General features: G+C 29.2%; 1 protein-coding gene across 1 annotated transcript in view; it reads left to right on the top strand.

The window, feature by feature from the left end:
- The window catches only part of LOC113386130 (serine/threonine-protein kinase SIK2-like), a 101,607-nt gene that overhangs the window by 42,324 nt on the left and 43,631 nt on the right, over positions 1-15,652 (top strand). The window lies entirely within an intron of this gene.

Genomic DNA, 15,652 nt, shown 5'->3' with positions numbered 1-15,652 from the left:
ATAATTGCTTACAAAAAACCATACATAATCGAGACTCTAATGTGCGTTTGTGGAATCAAAAAAATGTCTTACATTTTAATCAAGATATAGAAGCGAATATGGAATCGGACAGTAAACCATCAGAAATCCCAAAACTACGAAAGACCGTTATTGGATCCAGCAAATACAGCAAGATACCCCGCGAAGAAGGTCGGACCAATATGTTTACATCGGAAAAGGTCTCGCTGCGTTCAACTTCATCAGTTTCTGACTCAAGACAGGAAGTAATATCATCTAGTAATAGTGCATCTACAAGCCTCACTCAACCACATTCTGATGTCAAGAAACCTCCTAATTCATGGCAAGTAGTCAATTTCAAAAAAAGAAAAACTTCATTTGAACCATTAGGAATAGATGTCAAAATTCAAAACCGATTTTCGGCCCTTTCAACAATAGAAACAGCTAATGATGACAACTCAGTTAAACCGGCTCCAGTCAGTAAGCCCCCTCCAATATTTATTTATGGAGTTGACGATATTAATGATATGTCTAATCAATTAAATGAAATAATTCCGCACGATCAATATTTCCTGAGAAGTTTAGCTAACAATACATTTAAAATTCTATGTAATTCTGTCGACCATTTTCGAACTTTATCCAGACATCTAAAAGAAACTAATGCCGTATATCATACATATCAATTAAAAGAAGAGAAGGCTTATAGGGTTGTTCTTAGAAATGTACACTTTTCAACAAGCACAGATGCAATTAAATTAGAACTATTAAAACAGGGTCATGTCGTACGTAATATCCTAAATATTAGACATAGAATAACAAAAGAACCTCTTAATATGTTTTTTGTTGATCTGGAACCAAATAGAAATAACAAAAATATTTATAACATTTATAAATTATTCAACTGCATAATACGCGTCGAACCACCGAGAAAGTCCAACAACATTATACAATGCACTCGCTGTCAACTCTTTAATCACACCAAAAAATACTGCAATAGACCATTTGCTTGCCTAAAATGCGGTGACAATCATAATACTATAGCTTGTACCAAAGATCCGAATGCTCCGGCATGTTGTTATTTTTGCGACGGTGCTCATCCAGCTAATTATCGCGGTTGCTCATACTTCCAAAAAATTAAAGAACAAAGAAACAAAACCCCAGTAAATCAATCAGTCATAAATCCAAATCCAAATAACCAAAATTTTAAAAATTCTAATAATTCTAATTCTAATAATAAAATAAATAACATTTCTCCGGCCTTAAATCCAACAATTCAAAATTCATCCTATGCAGACATTGCAAAAAACATTTACTCTGCTTCTAATCATTCACCTTCAAATCCTGATTCTGATTCTCTAGCAACACTTATTTTAGAATTTAAAAATATCTTCAATCAGCTTTTGCAACAGAACACCATAATAATAAATATGTTATCCACGTTAGTCAACAACAAAAGCAATGGCAAAAATAATTAAAATTGCTGAATGGAATGCCAACGGTTTAATACCTCACAAAAATGAAGTAGAATGTTTTTTAAAGTTAAACTTAATAGATATCTTATTAATCTCAGAAACTCACTTCACTGAAAAAAATTACTTCAAAATTTATAACTACACTACTTATAATTCAAATCACCCAAGTGGCAGGGCTCGCGGCGGTTCGGCTATATTAATCAAAAATAATATAAAGCATTTTGTTCTACCAAATATTTCTGATGATTTTCTACAAGCAACTCAAATTTCTGTTGAAACAAATTTATATAATTTTTGTGTTTCTGCTGTTTATTGTCCACCAAGATTCAAAATTTCTTGTGCTCAGTTTTCTTCATTTTTCTCTCAATTAGGTAATAAATTTATCATTGGTGGTGACTTTAATTGTAAACATATTGCCTGGGGTTCTAGACTGACTACAGCCAAAGGAAAGATTCTTCATGCAGCCATAGGGCAAAATAACCTCTCCTTTATTTCAACTTGCAGTCCAACTTATTGGCCTTCTGACCCTACTAAAGTTCCAGACCTTTTAGATTTTTTTATTGTGAAAGGTATTGATCTTTCAAATCTCAATATTGAATCTAGTTACGATCTCTCTTCAGATCATTCTCCAATACTTGTGACGTTTAGCACATTTCCTGCTCCAGTTATCAACAATCATATTCTACACAACAATCTTTCTAACTGGATTCAATTCAAATCCATACTTGATTCAAAATTATTTCCAAAATCTAGGCCTACAAGCGTTATTGATATAGAAAATAATATAGATTATTTTTCTGAGATTGTACGTGAGACAACCAAGCAGATCACCCCGAACATTAATCCAAGAAATGATAATCTAATAATTCCGCAAGAAATTAAGAAGCTAATTGCACAGAAACGAAGAGCAAGACGAACCTGGCAACATTCTCATCTACCAACGGATAAGACATCGCTTAATCATCTCAATAACACGCTGAGGAAAAAAATGAAAGAATGGAAGAATTGTACATTCAGGTCGTATATATTGCAGTTAAATAGGTACGATAATTCCATATGGAAACCAATCAGAAACAAAAGAAAACCCCTACAACAAAACCCTCCTCTGAAAATAACCAACCAAAACGGATTCATTTGGGCAAAAAGCAACGAAGAAAAAGCGGAGGCATTTGCTGATCATCTAAGTAGCATTTTTAGCGCTCGAAATATTTCCCAGAATAATTTAATTAACAATTTCGTAAATCAACCCATACATTCTACACCGTTAGGACATTTTTCACCAAATGATGTCTTATGTGAAATAAAAAGGATAAAAAATAGATCTTCGCCAGGTATGGATAAAATTACTCCAAAGATGTTAAAAGAATTGCCTACAAAAGGTATCTTATATATAACAAATATTTTCAACGCCATACTTCAATACAATTATTGGCCCACAGCGTGGAAGACTGCAGAAATTATTATGATCGCTAAACCAAACAAAAACCATCACACTGCTAGTTCATACCGTCCTATCAGTCTTTTATCGATATTATCGAAAATTTTAGAGAGACTTTTGTTGCAGAGATTGTCAGAAGATCATCCGAATGATAGTTGGATTCCTCACCATCAGTTTGGCTTCAGAAAAAATCACTCTACAATTCAACAATGCAACAGAACGGTGTCTCGTATTCTTGAAGCCATGAATAGAAAGGAACACAGTGTAGCCGTATTCTTAGATGTCAGTCAGGCTTTCGATAAGGTTTGGCACTCAGGACTCCTATATAAAATCAAAACAACTTTTCCAAACTACTTCAATATCTTAAGCTCATATTTGCTTAATAGAAAATTTAGAATCAAAATTAAAGATGTGACTTCGAGCATCAGAAATATAGAATGCGGGGTACCACAGGGCAGTGTGCTAAGCCCTGTACTTTATCTTCTTTTCACAAACGATATGCCCACAGATGATCTTCTAACCATATGCACTTACGCCGATGACATAGCAATTATTTCATGCAATTCCGATATTAGAACAGCAACTTGTCAGTTACAAAATTATTTATCTAGTCTCGAAAAATGGTTTTTAGATTGGAATATCAAAATCAATATCGAAAAATCTCAGCACATAATTGTTTCTCTAAAACATCACAACAGTCCACCTATCATCATGAACAATTCAATAATTCCACTATGCAATTCTGTTAAATATTTAGGCATGCACATTGATTCGAAATTGACATGGAGAACGCACATTGAATATAAAAAGAAACAAATCCAACTGAAAATAAAAGATTTTTACTGGCTTTTTGGGAGGAAATCTGAAATCTCTCTGATAACAAGGTACTTTTGTATAAAACTATCATAGTGCCCATTTGGACTTATGGAATCGAACTATGGGGTTGCTCTTGCAAATCTAACATAAACATCATTCAAAGGTGCCAGAATAAAATTCTGCGTATCCTTACTAATGCGCCTTGGTATATTTCGAATTTTTGCCTACATAAGGATTTGAAAATCTCAACAGTCAACGAAATGATCAAGATTAGAAGTTCATCTTTTAACAACAAATTAATCCAGCATACAAATCCTACAATTCAAGCGATTCAGAGACCGATAAGAAGATTGAGCAAGAAATGGCCTTCCGATCTACCAAACACCTAGCCCAATGTCTGCACGCGTCCTGACGTAGTACGCGGCATACATCATCACGTCATCGTTCATTTATGTTATTATTTTTGTATTACTGTTTTAATTTAATTTTTATTTCAACTTTTTTCATTTTATATTCAATGTATTGCATGTTTTGTTTTTTTGTATTTTTTTTTTTTGCTCATATCAATTTTGTAAATAAGACATTAAAGTCTTGATTAACAAAAATAAATTGTAACAAAAAAAAAAAAAAAAAAAAACGAATTTTTAATTACGGTGCGTGAAGTTCCAGCAATTTGCATTAGGGCACGATGCCAGCACCTCACTTTCTTAGCCCTAACCTTGCGGAGCCCGAGACCTTTCAACGAATGCAAAATTATCGAAATCGTTCGTGAGTTCTGGAGTTATTTCGTCAGGAAGGAAAACTGACTTATTTTATTAATATATATATAGAAGATAATCTATTTGAAATTATTTAAAAACAGTTATTGATTATTTTATTATTCGAATTTTTAATTACGGTGCGTAAAGTTCCAGCAATTTGCATTAGGGAACGATGCCATGACCACTAATTTCTTAGCTATAAACCTTGCGGAGCCCGAGACCTTTCCAACGTATTGCAAAATTGTCGAGATCGGTTTGTGCGTTCTGTAGTTATTTCGTCAGGAAGGAAAACCCGACTATTTTTATATATATAGAGATATATAGATATATATATATATATTCAGAAACTAGGAATATCATAACGAATTTTTAACTTATTTATATAAGAATGTTTTATGTTGAAGTACATATAGGCACATACTCATATATGTAATATTATAAAAACCTAAAATTATTCTTAAAGATAGATTTTCTTTTTTTTAAGAAATACTTCACATTTTTTTTTATTTTATTTTCATTCTGAATTCTATAAAAATAATTATATTTAGCAGAGAATGCTAAACAATAATTAATTCAAATTTCCTAATAAATCTGTTTTTTACATTATGATTTGTCTATATTACAAGGACATTTAATAATTGTTGATTTTTAGTGTATGGTTTATTTGGAAAGTAGTCCATAGTTTAGGTATTTTAACATAGCTTGGACATATTATCAATATACTCTATTTATTTTTTGACTCCATATTTTTATGTGGCAATGCCCCTGAAGTCTGTTTCCACTTGGAATCATTAAATATATATTATAACAAGTAAAAATTCGTATCATACTACTTGATACCGAGCTGACTGAGGTTTGCAGCTCCCGTTCATTATCTCTACTCAAATTAAGTCTCAGTAGAATTTATTTTCTCCTGTGCAGATTTTTTCTCTTGAATAAGACTGCAATGGAGCATAAAAAATCTACAATGAGCTGCTAGATAAAAAGCAATTGGAAAAAGGAAAAATGTGTTGATAAAAATCATGATATTAAACGAACGGTTGTTGGAAGATAATATACGAAGCCAAAAATAAAGTGATAAAGTTGCCATAAAAATCAATTACATTGTCAATTACAACTACGAACGTCAAATGTGTTGTTTGTTCAAAACGTGTCAAATATTGATTTTAATTTTTAACGGTCTGGAAATCTATTTGGTACCAGTAAATTCTACATAATTTTCAACTAATACTATTGTGAATAAATTGTCTGTAACAGTTCATTGGGAATGCGTCACGATAACATTGAACAAGAAAATCGATCAAGTTATCAAAGACACTATTTATACGTTCATTACTCATGCAACTCGTGATCACGGGGAAAGACTTATGTGATTGATTTATTATTTCACAATATAACGAACAATATATTTTTTAAAGAAGAAATTAATAAACTTCGGATAAAAACGAACAAAATGCACTTACATTATTAAGGATTTTCTAGATAAATTATATGGTAGGTCGGGTGAGAGAAACCAAGATTTGAAGGTAGGGTTCTGTATATGGACTATTTCTCTACAATATTAAAAACTCATATAAAGACTAAATTATTATTTCACAAAATTTTTTTATAAATTATTTTTTGAACAACGATTAGAGCGCTTAAAAGGTATATAAGCTATAATCCTCATATAAAAGTGATATTTTACTTAACCAATTAGTAAAATTATAGTTATCCTATCTTTGGCCAGCAAAATTAAAAAGTATCAATTAACTATTATTTTTCCGAATATTAAATTATGTTAATAGTCTGTTTGTAAAATCTTATTTTTTTCTATGACATTAACCGTAAACTTGACCGGGCAACCAACGACAACAAAAAACAGCCTCAAGTAAAAAAATGTAATATTCCATACAGTTATGCTAATTTTCTTATTTACTACACGATGGATTTGCAGCATGGAATTAATCGATACCGTTTCATAATTATAAAATACGATAAAAATAGACATGTACACTTGTTTTTGCTTTCTGCATTATTAATGCATCAAACGTCAGAAATTGTAGTGAATAAATTATTGCATTTGAAGAGAAAAAATTCACCAGGCTTGGAATTGAATTCGGCAACAGATGAGTTAATTAACTTCCAACATAATTTTTCGACGTTTTGAGGGTTTCTGAACATTTTGGCATACCTCAGAAAAAATGGATGTTTTGTTGGTCCGCTTTTTCGTTCACGTTTTCGGGGCGCACGGATCAACCAATTTGAATGGTTAAAAAAAATTCGATTCCTATTGATAAGGAAATGTGCTGATTAGTTTTTGGCAAAGGCAGGTTCAGCCGTTTCAGTATACGAGTAAAAAAATACAAAAAAATATAAAAATTCAGGTTTGGCGAGAACGAAGCATCAGATTAGATTGATTCAAAAGATATTCGATTCGTATTGACTGGGAGATGTTGCTGATTACAATTTTGCAAATGCAGGTCCAGCGGCTTTGGAGATGCAGAAAAACTGCCACTTGGTGATCATTACAATCATTGTTATTGATTCATATTTAAACAAAATTATTGGTAGACAGATAGACAGGTTGGCAGGAAATAGGTACAGACTACAGGTATACAGGTAAATAGGTAAAAAAGTAGAAATGAAGAAAAGTTGTTGGATAAGCAGATGGACAGTTACGTAGGCGTCCATTAATCACGTGAGATTTTTTGACTCCCTTCTTTTGGTGATGCAAGGTGTTATTCAAAATTACCCCATCCCTCCCCCACCAAACATCACGTATATTTTTAGTTACTTGAAAACTGTAAAATGTTTGTACTTAAAAAAAATGATATCTTACTATACCCCTCCTTCCCCCACGTGATATTTCGTAATTTTTTGTCAAACCCCCCCCTCCCCCTAAAAACCTCACATGATTAATGGACGCCCCCTACACAGATTGATAAGTGGGCAGCTAGGCAGATAGACAGGTAAATAGGTAATCAGAGAAGTAAAAAGGGAGCCAGAACTAGTAGAATGATAGACAAGTAGTAAGATAGACTCGTAGACTGACAAAGAAGTAGACAGTTAGACAGGTAGCGTATGGACAGGTAGACAGGTAAACAGTTGAGCAGGTAGATCATATATAAAACAAGAAATTATTTATTAAAGAGATTATTTACGTTTATCGGAAAGTTCATGCTACTTGCCACAAAATAAAATTGGAAAAGCAAGAAAAAATAAAATTAGCAATTATTCTTTAGCAAGTTGATAAGAGACTGAAAAGTATGATTTTAATTTAGATGTTTAGAAACAGTTTACATCAGTCATAAATATTTCGGTAAAACAAGAAGCTATTGCCAAAAATTGTATTACATTTTGGCAATAGTTGCGTAGTTCATTAAATTAGGTTTACAATAGATCCAAAATAATTTTTGTTTTTACAGTTGAATGTTTTTGGATGCCATCGCACGTTGTTTTTTCTCTTTATCGAAATCAACCAAAAACAATAATTCTATGTTTAAAATATATTTCCGTTTGCATCCATACGTCAATTGGCATTGTGTTTTCATTTAACACAATTAAATTCAATTTCTATAAACAATTTGTTCATAGGTATGTCATGTTATTATCAAAGCAAATATCTATATATCACTGACGCAAATGCGTGAATCACACAAATATAGACGCACGGATTTAAAAGTTTACAATAAATGCATTCTGATTACGAAAATATTTGAAATACACTTATCAGGAATTAATGACATTGATTTCTTTCCTCATACGCACGTTATGTTATTGATTGGGTTATAGAATAATCTTTTATTATTATTATTAGATAGAGTTACGAAAACTTTACCAATTTACTACGTTGATTGTTTATTAATTTAGCACGTACAACTATTTTTACACATTTCTATTGATAAAAGTTTATTGAAATTTGCTGTGCAAATAATTTTAACCAAATAAGAAATTCAACTATCAGACAACAAATTTTCTTTTGATCGAACAATCATTTTATTTTGCAAACAAAAATTTTGTATGTACTGTCCTTACATGTTCCAAATGTGAGTCCCACAATATTATTAACAATTTTTTCAAAACCAAATGTTCAGTATTTCTAAATATATGCAATTTAATTTCGAACATCCTGACAATATAACTATTATAATTAAATCCTGCGCTATGTATACCCTGGTATCAAGCAGTAGTGATATCCGTTTTTACTTAAAAACACAGCCTTAAAAATATATTTGCCAGTAAAAATAGCACTGCCTCTGCTCTATTACATATATAGAAAATAGCCCTTCTTAGACATTGCTAAAAAGTATATAAAAATCGAATAGACTATGATATAGAATTGAAAAGAATGTATGTGATAATAAATATGTAGTTTAAAAAACGTCGAATTATAACTATAATATAAAAATGAATCGCAATTATATTTTCGTTCGTTCGAAAAAAAAATCGAATAATTGCCGGGAAAACTCTAAAAACAGCCCTTTCTTTTTCACATACAAACGTTAGTATTTTCATATTTTTGTCATCGGATACGAAATATTTACTCAAGTCAATGGAGCGTTTTGGGTCTGATTTTTTTACTGTGCTCCAATTTGTATGAAATTTTGAAATAAGGTTTATCTTACTCTCAAGTTTAAAGTGCAAATAGTTTAGACTCCTTTGCCATTTCCCAGGGTGATGGCATCCCGCTCAGTGGTGTAATTTCATTTTTTTAAAAATATCGTCGGATATCGATAAAAGAACTAATTATAGGAAAAAAATGTTTTATAATGTTTTTTGAAAAAGGAAATTCTCATCATTTTATTTAAAGCAGTTGTACATCTAACATCCATATGGGTGGATGTATATACATTTCGGTATATACTGTAGTGTAAAAAAACATAATAATTTTTAACTAATTGATAAATATCAGTACAGGTTATTAAAAAAATTGGAACTTTTGAATTGTAAACATAAGTACAGGACAACGTCTGTCGAGTCATCTAGAAGAATATAAAAATAATATAGATTGTCTAGTGAGACTAATATAAAATATTAGTGAGTTAAGTTCGATATAAAATTATATTTTATAATCCATGCCTGTTGTTATTATTATTATTATTATTGATGCTGATGAAAAACCTTAATAGTTTTTTTATCCTTGAGAACGTACCTAAATATCAATTAATTAAAAAATCAATTTTCAAAATAGTTAATTGGTACAGGTTATATTTACCTAAATATTGTACATATATCATTAATTATTCATTTAAATAGAATATTGATGTTGCTAGCATGATATAAAGTATGAAATTCAAATTAAATTCTATTTATATTAATTAATATCAATTCTATTTACATAATTATAATTACAGATTATGTTCATACTTGTTCGAACTGTAATATTTGTAATTCGTTTTACTATTGTAGAGTCTGACAAATTTCTGAAAAATAGTCAATTTGTAGATGACTTTTAGAAGAAATATATAAAATGTTTATTGTGAAGTACGTATACTAAATTATTAAAATAGAGACGTTGCATTATTAATTTTCCGTAGGTTAAGTTATAGTAATGGGCCAAAAAACGAAAATGAAATTTTTGATAGTTTCAGGTGTTTGTGAACATTTCGGCATACCTCGAATATTTTATCACAGTATGGAAAGTTCCAGCAATTTGCTTTAAGGCAAGATGCCATACGCTTAATGCTTAATGTTTGCAATATGTTTTGAGATGACTCCAAGATTCAATGTTCCAACTAAAAAAATATTTAAATTTATTGAAATGTAATCCTATTGAATTGTCTCATTTACTATTTCTATTTCTTGTGTCCCAGAGTTATTTTCGTTTGGAAATATATTTTTTACATATGGTAGATGAATTGCCATAATTATGGTAAGCAATAGGTAACTACTGTAGGCCAAGTAAGTAGTGTAGATTATTTGTGTTTAATACGTTAGTACTATAATAAAAAAAATTGATCATCTACCAAATAAATTATTCTACTAATAGCAATATTTCAGTTATTTATAAAATTGAAATTTGTCGCACGTTGACAAATATATAACAGTGTACCCAGAGGTACGTAAACGCATTTATCTTTCCAAGATTCAGATCTATATTTATATAGAAGACTATATGACGTCAAACTGTGTGAGGGATTCTTAAATTATTACCAACTTATATATAAACGACCATCTCTATGTTTACTCTGTTTTATCAGTCCGTTGTCCTAGTAGGAGAGCTGGCAATGTCACAAATTAAATAATTTATTGACTAACTTAAAATAAGAATCAACCTTCCATATAAAGGACATAGTAAAGTAGATTCTAACCGGAGAATGCTATTAAAATATAATTGTATTCTTCATAATATTTTACGAAATATCTGATATTCTGGAAAAGCAGACTAAACCAGGCAATATTTGCCTGTTGACAAATTTTTTTTTATTACCAATAATACTGGCTCTTTTGGAAAAAAATTATATTTGCTATTGTTATAAGCATTCTCTATTATTGTTTTTATTAGAGGCCGTCCATTAATCACGTGATCGACTTTTTAAGAATTTTTGGACCCTCTCCCTTGGTGATACGTGGAATTTAAAAAATTTCCCCCTCCCCTACCAAATATCACTTGTATTTTTAGTTACGTGAAGAAATTGCATAATTTTTGAATTTTTTTAAAAAATGTTTCGATTTTTAAAAAAATTCAAGTAAAAATAAAATACACGTGATATCTTACCCCTCCCTCCCCACATGATATTCTGTCAAATCCCCCTTCCCCTAAAACGTGATTAATGGACGCCCGCTTAACTTGAATAACAATATTCTACCATTCATAGCAAGATGTTTTAATTTTTTAATAAATATTAGTATTTTGTTATTGTTTTAGAATTTATTTGTTAGTTTACTATAAAATATAATAAATATTTTAGAGTCAAGTAGGATATAAAAATAATTCCCCAAACTCTAAAATATATATAATATATAGAGTTAAGTATTTACCCAATTTATCATAATAATAGTGCAGAACTATTTACTTTTCTCTTGGCGTAGATACCAAAATTCTCTAGCTTAATTTTGCGGATAGAACAATATAATATATTCTATTAAAACTTATATGATCTTAATATCTCAAATAAAAAATTAATCTGTTTACCCATCGGTTTACCAATCTGAGAAGAAAACAATATGCAGAACAGTTTGTTAAAAAATCAAAGTCTCAATATGAATTACATTAGTCGTTTTACTATTCGTGCGTAATTATAAATATAGAAAACATGACATAGAGATTATTTAATTAAATAAAAAAGCTAGTTATGAAGCTTATATTGATTTAGTCGCGTGCTGACTGATAATAGAGACAAAAAAAATCAGATAAATATATGCTGAATTGTTGGGTAAATAGTTGTTATTTATTCAACTTAAATGATTTTTTATTATTTATAAATAAATAAGCACATACATAATTATTTCAATTTATATTTGTTTAATTGATCTATAAATAAATATAGATAATATTTGCGATCGAAATATATATAATATTAGTACAAAAAAGTATTAATTTTTTTTTCTATCACAGAAAAGTTCTTATATTACCAAGAATGAAGAAAATTTGATTAAACTTTAGTACTAATGCTTTCTCATCGAAGACAGACAACTTTACCATGAACTTTTTGCAATGAATCAATTCTAATTATCTTGTAAACGAGTTAAGACTTCATGAGCCTTTTTGTTTGTCTGGCGTCTACTAATTTCTAACTGAAATTATTAGAATTATAACAGAAAGGCGAAATTGGAAAAAGGCTAATTTTAGCGAAAATCTCTAATGAATATAATTTTAATTACTCGAACATAGTTATAAATGATGGAGTTATTAGATATTTTGACGATACAGATGATTTGAAATATTTTAATAATGAGTCTATTTAATTAGTGCACAATAACAACTTGCCAAAAGATCCCAATTCATAAATAAATATCATGTTAAAATTAAATTTGTTAAACAAAATGTATGAAATTTTAAATTGCATATGCAAGTAATTTCAATCGAAATTGGATATTGCAAAACTAATTTCCTTCCTTCAGACGTAAAAAAACTAAACATTCAAACAAAATTTCGTCAATTTATTGATAAGACATTGCAGTTACAATTACTAATATATGAGCAATTTTAAATTTCAAAATTTATTTTCTTACTACAAACGACATATTATTAAAGAGTCGTAAAATATTTTAACATTCTTCCAAACAGAAGTCAAAATGCTTGTAAATATGCAAAAAATGCAAAATACCATTTACATATTGATGGCCATAATTTGTAATTGAACTTATTACCAATTCAAATCAGTGGATTAAGAAAAACGTGCAAAGAACTTTCACGACAATTAAAAAAATTATAAAATAGTTTTCATTAATAGTTACAGATAATTACAGAAATTCATGTTTGAGTATTAACTGATGCAATGGAAACTTTGTTAATAATTGTGCAGTCATTTGTATAGTTTTTGTCAGGCTATTATTGTTTATTTAAATAATATCAGTTAGTGATATTAACTTTAATGTTATCTGCATCTGCACATTTCTATAAAAAAATTAACTTATTCAAGTGTTGGTTTTGAATTTTCAATTGAGTTATTATACCTTCGAGTTATTTTTCATATTTCTGTTAGCTTAACAAAACCTTAAAACATACAGATGCATAAAATTTCACCTCAAAGTATTAGATACATTAACAATTCACATAACAGAATAATTTCCATGCATGATCGAATAAATTGTAGAAAAATTAGTATACTTCCACGCAATAGAAAATGCGAATAAAGAAAAATAACTTTTCAATGAAAGTACACACGGATATTAAATCTTTTTTTAAATAAAATTATTACCATATTGTTAACGGTACAGTTTACGTTATTACTAATTCAAATCACGAACGTAAAATATATTCATAAAGCAAAAAATATTTTAATTCATATCAACTTTCTCGTGAAACATTTGCGCACGCAAAACAATAGAGAACATTTGCGTCAAGCCTAAATATCTTCAATTGTAGAGATGGACAACTTTTGCCGCAACTGGAATTCTATAGAATTTTAATGAAATTTTAACGATAATTTATTTACTGTGTTAAAATTATTCCTGAAGTTAAGGATGAATTATTTAGAATATAATATCATATAAAATGAATATTTTCCATAATTATGAAAAAATAACAAAGAGCAATTTTAATCGTTATGCTTATGATACATTACTTTTACATGTAGTATAATTTCTCTATATATTGCTTACAGTTTGGTAGTGCTAAGTGATTTTTTTTGGGGAATAAATTTTCTTTCCTCTTCTTTGTCACAGAATTATGTCACAACTTGTATATCTGAAATACTTATTATTGTATTGATAGAACAAATATGAAGGATGAAATACCTACGGGTAAAAATCCAAAATGAGAAATGCTATGTACACATATATATCTACTGAAATATATTTATTTATTATTATTATTATTATTACAGTTTGGTAGACAGCAATGCTTTTATTATAGTGAAAAGTAACTAAAAATATTTTTGTTTTAATCTAGTAACTAAAATGAGAACTATAGAAATCAAGTTCTAGTGATGGTTACTAGGTTCCTGGATTAAACCTACTCTTCACATAAAATCCACCCAAACATCAACACATACAAAATAACCTAAAAACAAGCATAGTGTTTTTTCACATCCTAACTCTGGCAAATTGAAAAGAATAATTATTTGTCCATTTTCTAATGGTCTTAAAATATAGACATTTAAAATTTTCCATTCACAAAAGAACGTGTTCAAACATTTATTTAACTATTTGTTTCAGTTTTGCGCGAAGATGAATGTTTTAATCCTCCTTTAATGCTCCAAAATATTGCTAAAAAAACCTAGTGCTCTAAGAGATAATTATATACAGATAGCAGATATTTCTAAATATATGTTTTTGTCCAGGTACACAATTTAATTGCATTTTTGCATCCAATAATCCAATAAAATAATTATCATGTTTTGAAAAATAATATAGATAAATTTGTGCGTGAAAAAAATAAATTTGTGTATATTATAGAATACAATTAGTACTATTTTTGTTATATTTGATGTAAACGCTATAATAATATAATATTTAAGTGAGAAAGTAATTATTTTTTTAGTCCATTAGTGTCAGAATTGTTTTAAGTTATATCTAAATTGCTGGTTTAATGCATCAGATCCTAGAAATGCCGATTTTACCTGATAAAAATGCAAACACCCAAAGAGAAAAATTTGATATCAATGAAGAACAATAAAATTATAAAATTATTAAAAACAATCATTTTCAACTACTTGGTTAACTGTTGTCTTGTAAGCTTTTCAAGCACTTCTGGACTAAAACAATAATATTAAAAAAAAAAACGTATTACGTCTGTAGATACAAAGTTCTTTCAAAGCTAATAATAGCGACTTAATCATTATTTCTTTATTGTTTAATTCATAGCAACATATTTATCAATAACAGTATTCTTTATTATCCTATAAGCAAGTCATAATGACTTTCTAATAACGTGGCTACTTTTATAAGTCAACCCAATGGTGGGTCTGTCCCTATTTGAAAAGAGGTCGAGATAAAAACCAAAAAGCTTTACTGGTTATTAGGGACTAAATCTAAACTAAGCTCATACATTAAGCTACTTTTATATAAATCTTTATTCAAACCAATTTGGTGCTATGGTTTACAATTGTGGGGCAGTGGTCATAAGACTAATATAGAAATAATAAAGAAATTTCAGAACAAATTTTGAAAATTGCCTTAGGAGCACCAAAATATGTTTCCAACTGGTTGATTCATGTCGACACAAATATATCGTACATACCATAAATGAAGTAATGACTAAAACAGCACATAAGTATAGAAACAAGCTCATCAGTCACCAAAATTCATTAGCAAACTCCTTGATAACAGAACTATTCAAGAATGTTGAAAAGAAAAACGTTACTGGATTTAAGTCATCAACTCTCCTGATAAGAAATTTAAATAACTTAGTCATTATTTATAAGAAATTATTTTAAAAGTAAATAGTTAAAATTATATAATTATCATTAAAATATTATATGAAAGGGAATATTATATCGAATGGGAAAACAATTATTGAGTTGTTTTTCCAACATTCCAACTAAAGAGGGTACCAAACTTTGAACTTTTGATTGGAAACC

The sequence above is a fragment of the Ctenocephalides felis genome, unplaced genomic scaffold (assembly GCF_003426905.1).
Source record: "Ctenocephalides felis isolate EL2017-DRISC unplaced genomic scaffold, ASM342690v1 CF-g0.4_SCAFFOLD_03571, whole genome shotgun sequence".
NCBI classification, from domain to species: Eukaryota; Metazoa; Arthropoda; class Insecta; order Siphonaptera; family Pulicidae; genus Ctenocephalides; species Ctenocephalides felis.
The sequence above is the reverse complement of the archived record's forward strand: the minus strand, read 5'-3'. Positions and strand labels throughout refer to the sequence as shown.